The sequence below is a fragment of the Arctopsyche grandis genome, chromosome 11 (assembly GCF_051622035.1).
Source record: "Arctopsyche grandis isolate Sample6627 chromosome 11, ASM5162203v2, whole genome shotgun sequence".
Taxonomy (NCBI): domain Eukaryota; kingdom Metazoa; phylum Arthropoda; class Insecta; order Trichoptera; family Hydropsychidae; genus Arctopsyche; species Arctopsyche grandis.
In genome coordinates, this window is record NC_135365.1 from 26,270,949 (window position 1) to 26,280,930 (window position 9,982).

Here is a 9,982-nt window from a genome sequence, read left to right on the forward strand (position 1 = left end):
GGATATTTTGGCAATGTCGAATTCTTTGATTTCGGTGATGGTTAGGTTAAGTTGGGATAGGTTTAGTGAGGTAAGCACGTTTTGTGTATATTTTTGTAATGTCGAATTCATTGCTTTCGGTGATGGTTAGGTTAGGTTGGGTTAGGTTTGGTGAGGTAAGCACGTTTTGTGTATATTTTTGCAATGTCGAATTTATTGATGTCGGTGATGGTTAGGTTAGGTTGGGTTAGGTTTTGTGAGGTAAGCATGTTTTGGGGATATTTTGGCAATGTCGAATACTTTGATTTCGGTGATGGTAAGGTTAGGTTGGGTTAGGTTTGGCGAGGTTAGCACGTTTTGTGGATATTTTGGCAATGTCGAATTTTTTAATTTCGGTGATGGTTAGGTTAGGTTGGGTAAGGTTTTGTGAGGTTAGCACGTTTTGTGGATATTTTGGCAATGTCGAACTCTTTTTTTTCGGTGATGGTTAGGTAAGGTTGGGTTAGGTTTGGTGAGTTAAGCACGTTTTGTGTATAATTTTGCAATGTCGAATTCATTGATGTCGGTGATGGTAAGGTTAGGTTGGGTTAGGTTTTGTGAGGTAAGCATGTTTTGGGGATATTTTGGCAATGTCGAATTCTTTGATTTCGGATATGGTTAGGTTAGGTTGGGTTAGGTTTGGTGAGGTAAGCACGTTTTGTGTATAATTTTGCAATGTCGAATTCATTGATTTCGGTGATGGTTAGGTTAGGTTGGGTTAGGTTAGGTTGGGTTAGGTTTCGTTAAGCTAGCACGATTTGTGTTTATTTTTGCAATGTCCAATTCGTTGATTTCGGTGATAGTTAGGTTAGGTTGGGTTAGGTTTTGTGAGGTTAGCACGTTTTGTGGATATTTTGGCAATGTCGAATTCTTTGATTTCGGTGATGGTTAGGTTAGGTTGAGTTAGGTTTGGTGAGGTAAGCACGTTTTCTGTATATTTTTGCAATGTCGAATTCATTGATTTCGGTGATGGTTAGTTTAGGTTAGGTTAGGTTTCGTGAAGCTAGCACGATTTGTGTATCTTTTTGCAATGACCAATTCTTTCATTTCGGTGATGGTAAGGTTAGGTTAGGTTAGGTTTTGTGAAGTTAGCACGTTTTGTGTATATTTTTGCAATGTATAATTCTTTGATTTCGGTGATGGTATGGTTAGGTTGGGTTAGGTTTGGTGAGGTTAGCACTTTTGTGGATATTTTGGCAATGTCGAATTCTTTGATTTCGGTGATGGTAAGGTTAAGTTGGTATAAGTTTAGTGAGGTTCGCACGTTTTGTGTATATTTTTGTAATGTCGAATTCATTGCTTTCGGTGATGGTTAGGTTAGGTTGGGTTAGGTTTCATGAAGCTAGCACGATTTGTGTATATTTTTGCAATGTCCAATTCGTTGATTTCGGTGATAGTTAGGTTAGGTTGGGTTAGGTTTTGTGAGGTTATCACGTTTTGTGGATATTTTGGCAATGTCGATTTCTTTGATTTCGGTGATGGTTAGGGTAGTTTGGGTTAGGTTTGGGGAGGGAAGCACGTTTTGTGTATATTTTTACAATGTCGAATTCATTGATGTCGGTGATGGTTAGGTTAGGTTGGGTTAGGTTTTGTGAGGTTAGCATGTTTTGGGGATATTTTGGCAATGTCGAATTCTTTGATTTCGGTGATGGTTAGGTAAGGTGGGTAAGGTTTGGTGAGGTAAGCACGATTCGTGTTCATTTTTGCAATGTCGAACTCATTGATGTCGGTGATGGTTAGGTTAGGTTGGGTTAGGTTTTGTGAGGTTAGCATGTTTTGTGGATATTTTGGCAATGTCGAATTTTCTCATTTCGGTGATGGTTAGGTTAGGTTGGGTTAGGTTTGATGAGTTTCGCACTTTTGTGGATATTTTGGCAATGTCGAATTCTTTGATTTCGGTGATGAATAGGTTAAGTTGGGTTAGGTTCAGTGAGGTAAGCACGTTTTGTGTATATTTTTGCAATGTCTAATTCTTTGATTTCGGTGATGGTTAGGTTAGGTGGGTTAGGTTAAGTGAGGTGAGCACGTTTTGTGTATTTTTTTGTAATGTCGAATTCTTTGATTTCGGTGATGGTTAGGTTAGGTGGGTTAGGTTTGGTGAGGTAAGCACGTTTTTTGTATGTTTTTGTATTGTCGAATTCATTGCTTTCGGTGATGGTTAGGTTAGGTTGGGTTAGGTTTCGTGAAGCTAGCACGATTTGTGTATATTTTTGCAATGTCCAATTCGTTGTTAGGGTAGGTTGGGTTAGGTTTGGGGAGGGAAGCACGTTTTGTGTATATTTTTGCAATGTCGAATTCATTGATGTCGGTGATGGTAAGGTTAGGTTGGGTTAGGTTTTGGGAGGTTAGCATGTTTTGGGGATATTTTGGCAATGTCGAATTCTTTGATTTCGGTGATGGTTAGGTTAGGTTGGGTTAGGTTTGGTGAGATAAGCACGTTTTGTGTATATTTTTGCAATGTCGAATTCATTGATTTCGGTGATGGTAAGGTTAGGTTGGGTTAGATTTCGTGAAGCTAGCACGTTTTGTGGATATTTTGGCAATGTCGAATTCTTTGATTTTGGTGATAGTTAGGTAAGGTGGGTTAGGTTTGGTGGGGAAAGCACGATTTTTTTATGTTTCTGCAATGTCGAATTCATTTATTTCGGTGATGGTAAGGTAAGGTTGGGTTAGGTTTGGTGTGGTTAGCGCTTTTGTGGATATTTTGGCAATGTCGAATTCTTTGATTTCGGTGATGGTTAGGTAAGGTTGGGTTAGGTTTGGTGAGTTAAGCACGTTTTGTGTATAATTTTGCAATGTCGAATTCATTGATGTCGGTGATGGTAAGGTTAGGTTGGGTTAGGTTTTGTGAGGTAAGCATGTTTTGGGGATATTTTGGCAATGTCGAATTCTTTGATTTCGGATATGGTTAGGTTAGGTTGGGTTAGGTTTGGTGAGGTAAGCACGTTTTGTGTATATTTTTGCAATGTCGAATTCATTGATTTCGGTGATGGTTAGGTTAGGTTGGGTTAGGTTAGGTTGGGTTAGGTTTCGTTAAGCTAGCACGATTTGTGTATATTTTTGCAATGTCCAATTCGTTGATTTCGGTGATAGTTAGGTAAGGTTGGGTTAGGTTTTGTGAGGTTAGCACGTTTTGTGGATATTTTGGCAATGTCGAATTCTTTGATTTCGGTGATGGTTAGGTTAGGTTGAGTTAGGTTTGGTGAGGTAAGCACGTTTTCTGTATATTTTTGCAATGTCGAATTCATTGATTTCGGTGATGGTTAGTTTAGGTTAGGTTAGGTTTCGTGAAGCTAGCACGATTTGTGTATCTTTTTGCAATGACCAATTCTTTTATTTCGGTGATGGTAAGGTTAGGTTAGGTTAGGTTTCGTGAAGTTAGCACGTTTTGTGTATATTTTTGCAATGTATAATTCTTTGATTTCGGTGATGGTATGGTTAGGTTGGGTTAGGTTTGGTGAGGTTAGCACTTTTGTGGATATTTTGGCAATGTCGAATTCTTTGATTTCGGTGATGGTAAGGTTAAGTTGGGATAGGTTTGATGAGTTTCGCACTTTTGTGGATATTTTGGCAATGTCGAATTCTTTGATTTCGGTGATGAATAGGTTAAGTTGGGTTAGGTTCAGTGAGGTAAGCACGTTTTGTGTATATTTTTGCAATGTCTAATTCTTTGATTTCGGTGATGGTTAGGTTAGGTGGGTTAGGTTTAGTGAGGTTAGCACGTTTTGTGTATTTTTTTGTAATGTCGAATTCTTTGATTTCGGTGATGGTTAGGTTAGGTTAGGTTAGGTTAGGTGAGGTAAGCACGTTTTTTGTATGTTTTTGTTTTGTCGAATTCATTGCTTTCGGTGATGGTTAGGTGAGGTTGGGTTAGGTTTCGTGAAGCTAGCACGATTTGTGTATATTTTTGCAATGTCCAATTCGTTGTTAGGGTAGGTTGGGTTAGGTTTGGGGAGGGAAGCACGTTTTGTGTATATTTTTGCAATGTCGAATTCATTGATGTCGGTGATGGTTAGGTTAGGTTGGGTTAGGTTTTGGGAGGTTAGCATGTTTTGGGGATATTTTGGCAATGTCCAATTCTTTGATTTCGGTGATGGTTAGGTTAGGTTGGGTTAGGTTTGGTGAGATAAGCACGTTTTGTGTATATTTTTGCAATGTCGAATTCATTGATTTCGGTGATGGTAAGGTTAGGTTGGGTTAGATTTCGTGAAGCTAGCACGTTTTGTGGATATTTTGGCAATGTCGAATTCTTTGATTTTGGTGATAGTTAGGTAAGGTGGGTTAGGTTTGGTGGGGAAAGCACGATTTTTTTATGTTTCTGCAATGTCGAATTCATTTATTTCGGTGATGGTAAGGTAAGGTTGGGTTAGGTTTGGTGTGGTTAGCGCTTTTGTGGATATTTTGGCAATGTCGAATTCTTTGATTTCGGTGATGGTTAGGTAAGGTTGGGTTAGGTTTGGTGAGTTAAGCACGTTTTGTGTATAATTTTGCAATGTCGAATTCATTGATGTCGGTGATGGTAAGGTTAGGTTGGGTTAGGTTTTGTGAGGTAAGCATGTTTTGGGGATATTTTGGCAATGTCGAATTCTTTGATTTCGGATATGGTTAGGTTAGGTTGGGTTAGGTTTGGTGAGGTAAGCACGTTTTGTGTATATTTTTGCAATGTCGAATTCATTGATTTCGGTGATGGTTAGGTTAGGTTGGGTTAGGTTAGGTTGGGTTAGGTTTCGTTAAGCTAGCACGATTTGTGTATATTTTTGCAATGTCCAATTCGTTGATTTCGGTGATAGTTAGGTAAGGTTGGGTTAGGTTTTGTGAGGTTAGCACGTTTTGTGGATATTTTGGCAATGTCGAATTCTTTGATTTCGGTGATGGTTAGGTTAGGTTGAGTTAGGTTTGGTGAGGTAAGCACGTTTTCTGTATATTTTTGCAATGTCGAATTCATTGATTTCGGTGATGGTTAGTTTAGGTTAGGTTAGGTTTCGTGAAGCTAGCACGATTTGTGTATCTTTTTGCAATGACCAATTCTTTCATTTCGGTGATGGTAAGGTTAGGTTAGGTTAGGTTTCGTGAAGTTAGCACGTTTTGTGTATATTTTTGCAATGTATAATTCTTTGATTTCGGTGATGTTATGGTTAGGTTGGGTTAGGTTTGGTGAGGTTAGCACTTTTGTGGATATTTTGGCAATGTCGAATTCTTTGATTTCGGTGATGGTAAGGTTAAGTTGGGATAGGTTTAGTGAGGTTAGCACGTTTTGTGTATATTTTTGTAATGTCGAATTCATTGCTTTCGGTGATGGTTAGGTTAGGTTGGGTTAGGTTTCATGAAGCTAGCACGATTTGTGTATATTTATGCAATGTCCAATTCGTTGATTTCGGTGATGGTTAGGTTAGGTTGGGTTAGGTTTTGTGAGGTTAGCATGTTTTGTGGATATTTTGGCAATGTCGAATTCTTTGATTTCGGTGATGGTAAAGTTAGGTGGGTTAGGTTTAGTGAGGTTAGCACGTTTTGTGTATATTTTTGTAATGTCGAATTCATTGCTTTCGGTGATGGTTAGGTTAGGTTGGGTAAGGTTAGGTTAAGTTAGGTTTCGTGAGGCTAGCACGATTTGTGTATATTTTTGCAATGTCCAATTCGTTGATTTCGGTGATAGTTAGGTTAGGTTGGGTTAGGTTTTGTGAGGTTAGCACGTTTTGTGGATATTTTGGCAATGTCGAATTCTTTGATTTCGGTGATGGTTAGGTTAGGTTGGGTTAGGTTTGGTGAGTTTCGCACTTTTGTGGATATTTTGGCAATGTCGAATTCTTTGATTTCGGTGATGAATAGGTTAAGTTGGGTTAGGTTCAGTGAGGTAAGCACGTTTTGTGTATATTTTTGCAATGTCTAATTCTTTGATTTCGGTGATGGTTAGGTTAGGTGGGTTAGGTTAAGTGAGGTGAGCACGTTTTGTGTATTTTTTTGTAATGTCGAATTCTTTGATTTCGGTGATGGTTAGGTTAGGTGGGTTAGGTTTGGTGAGGTAAGCACGTTTTTTGTATGTTTTTGTATTGTCGAATTCATTGCTTTCGGTGATGGTTAGGTTAGGTTGGGTTAGGTTTCGTGAAGCTAGCACGATTTGTGTATATTTTTGCAATGTCCAATTCGTTGTTAGGGTAGGTTGGGTTAGGTTTGGGGAGGGAAGCACGTTTTGTGTATATTTTTGCAATGTCGAATTCATTGATGTCGGTGATGGTAAGGTTAGGTTGGGTTAGGTTTTGGGAGGTTAGCATGTTTTGGGGATATTTTGGCAATGTCGAATTCTTTGATTTCGGTGATGGTTAGGTTAGGTTGGGTTAGGTTTGGTGAGATAAGCACGTTTTGTGTATCTTTTTGCAATGACCAATTCTTTTATTTCGGTGATGGTAAGGTTAGGTTAGGTTAGGTTTCGTGAAGTTAGCACGTTTTGTGTATATTTTTGCAATGTATAATTCTTTGATTTCGGTGATGGTATGGTTAGGTTGGGTTAGGTTTGGTGAGGTTAGCACTTTTGTGGATATTTTGGCAATGTCGAATTCTTTGATTTCGGTGATGGTAAGGTTAAGTTGGGATAGGTTTGATGAGTTTCGCACTTTTGTGGATATTTTGGCAATGTCGAATTCTTTGATTTCGGTGATGAATAGGTTAAGTTGGGTTAGGTTCAGTGAGGTAAGCACGTTTTGTGTATATTTTTGCAATGTCTAATTCTTTGATTTCGGTGATGGTTAGGTTAGGTGGGTTAGGTTTAGTGAGGTTAGCACGTTTTGTGTATTTTTTTGTAATGTCGAATTCTTTGATTTCGGTGATGGTTAGGTTAGGTTAGGTTAGGTTAGGTGAGGTAAGCACGTTTTTTGTATGTTTTTGTTTTGTCGAATTCATTGCTTTCGGTGATGGTTAGGTTAGGTTGGGTTAGGTTTCGTGAAGCTAGCACGATTTGTGTATATTTTTGCAATGTCCAATTCGTTGTTAGGGTAGGTTGGGTTAGGTTTGGGGAGGGAAGCACGTTTTGTGTATATTTTTGCAATGTCGAATTCATTGATGTCGGTGATGGTTAGGTTAGGTTGGGTTAGGTTTTGGGAGGTAAGCATGTTTTGGGGATATTTTGGCAATGTCCAATTCTTTGATTTCGGTGATGGTTAGGTTAGGTTGGGTTAGGTTTGGTGAGATAAGCACGTTTTGTGTATATTTTTGCAATGTCGAATTCATTGATTTCGGTGATGGTAAGGTTAGGTTGGGTTAGATTTCGTGAAGCTAGCACGTTTTGTGGATATTTTGGCAATGTCGAATTCTTTGATTTTGGTGATAGTTAGGTAAGGTGGGTTAGGTTTGGTGGGGAAAGCACGATTTTTTTATGTTTCTGCAATGTCGAATTCATTTATTTCGGTGATGGTAAGGTAAGGTTGGGTTAGGTTTGGTGTGGTTAGCGCTTTTGTGGATATTTTGGCAATGTCGAATTCTTTGATTTCGGTGATGGTTAGGTAAGGTTGGGTTAGGTTTGGTGAGTTAAGCACGTTTTGTGTATAATTTTGCAATGTCGAATTCATTGATGTCGGTGATGGTAAGGTTAGGTTGGGTTAGGTTTTGTGAGGTAAGCATGTTTTGGGGATATTTTGGCAATGTCGAATTCTTTGATTTCGGATATGGTTAGGTTAGGTTGGGTTAGGTTTGGTGAGGTAAGCACGTTTTGTGTATATTTTTGCAATGTCGAATTCATTGATTTCGGTGATGGTTAGGTTAGGTTGGGTTAGGTTAGGTTGGGTTAGGTTTCGTTAAGCTAGCACGATTTGTGTATATTTTTGCAATGTCCAATTCGTTGATTTCGGTGATAGTTAGGTAAGGTTGGGTTAGGTTTTGTGAGGTTAGCACGTTTTGTGGATATTTTGGCAATGTCGAATTCTTTGATTTCGGTGATGGTTAGGTTAGGTTGAGTTAGGTTTGGTGAGGTAAGCACGTTTTCTGTATATTTTTGCAATGTCGAATTCATTGATTTCGGTGATGGTTAGTTTAGGTTAGGTTAGGTTTCGTGAAGCTAGCACGATTTGTGTATCTTTTTGCAATGACCAATTCTTTCATTTCGGTGATGGTAAGGTTAGGTTAGGTTAGGTTTCGTGAAGTTAGCACGTTTTGTGTATATTTTTGCAATGTATAATTCTTTGATTTCGGTGATGTTATGGTTAGGTTGGGTTAGGTTTGGTGAGGTTAGCACTTTTGTGGATATTTTGGCAATGTCGAATTCTTTGATTTCGGTGATGGTAAGGTTAAGTTGGGATAGGTTTAGTGAGGTTAGCACGTTTTGTGTATATTTTTGTAATGTCGAATTCATTGCTTTCGGTGATGGTTAGGTTAGGTTGGGTTAGGTTTCATGAAGCTAGCACGATTTGTGTATATTTATGCAATGTCCAATTCGTTGATTTCGGTGATGGTTAGGTTAGGTTGGGTTAGGTTTTGTGAGGTTAGCATGTTTTGTGGATATTTTGGCAATGTCGAATTCTTTGATTTCGGTGATGGTAAAGTTAGGTGGGTTAGGTTTAGTGAGGTTAGCACGTTTTGTGTATATTTTTGTAATGTCGAATTCATTGCTTTCGGTGATGGTTAGGTTAGGTTGGGTTAGGTTAGGTTAAGTTAGGTTTCGTGAGGCTAGCACGATTTGTGTATATTTTTGCAATGTCCAATTCGTTGATTTCGGTGATAGTTAGGTTAGGTTGGGTTAGGTTTTGTGAGGTTAGCACGTTTTGTGGATATTTTGGCAATGTCGAATTCTTTGATTTCGGTGATGGTTAGGTTAGGTTGGGTTAGGTTTGGTGAGGTAAGCACGTTTCGTGTTCATTTTTACAATGTCGAACTCATTGATGTCGGTGATGGTTAGGTTAGGTTGGGTTAGGTTTTGTGAGGTTAGCATGTTTTGTGGTTATTTTGGCAATGTCGAATTCTTTGATTTCGGTGAATGTTAGGTTAGGTTGGGCTAGGTTTGGTGAGGTAAGCACGTTTTTTTTATATTTTTGCAATGTCGAATTCATTGATTTCGGTGATGGCTAGGTTAGGTTGGGTTAGGTTTGGCGAGGTTAGCACGTTTTGTGGATATTTTAGATATGTCGACTTCTTTGATTTTGGTGATGGTTAGGTTAAGTTGGGTTAGGTTTTGTGAAGCTAGCACGATTTGTGGATATTTTGGCAATGTCGAATTTTTTCATTTCGGTGATGGTTAGGTTAAGTTGGGTTAGGTTCAGTGAGGTTAGCACGTTTTGTGTATATTTTTGCAATGTCTAATTCTTTGATTTCGGTGATGGTTAGGTTAGGTGGGTTAGGTTTAGTGAGGTTAGCACGTTTTGTGTATATTTTTGTAATGTCGAATTCATTGCTTTCGGTTATGGTTAGTTTAGGTTGGGTTAGGTTTGGTGAGGTAAGCACGTTTTGTGGATATTTTGGCATTGTCGAATTCTTTGATTTCGGTGATGGTTAGGTTAAGTTGGGTTAGGTCCAGTGAGGTTAGCACGTTTTGTGTATATTTTTGCAATGTCCAATTCTTTCATTTCGGTGATGGTTAGGTTAGGTTGGGTTTTGTTTCGTGAAACTAGCACGATTTGTGTATATTTTTGCAATGTCCTATTCTTTCATTTCGGTGATGGAAAGGTTAGGTTAGGTTAGGTTTAGTGAGGTGAGCACGTTTTGTGGATATTTTGGCAATGTTGAATTCTTTGATTTCGGTGATGGTTAGGTTAAGTTGGGTAAGGTTTAGTGAGGTAAGCACGTTTTGTGTATATTTTGGCAATGTCGAATTTTTTGATTTCGGTGATGGTTAGGTTAGGTTGGGTTAGGTTTCGTGAAGCTAGCACGATTTGTGTATATATTTGCAATGTCCAATTCGTTGATTTCGGTGATGGTTAGGTTAGGTTGGGTTAGGTTTTGTGAAATTAGCATGTTTTGTGGATATTTTGGCAATGTCGAATTC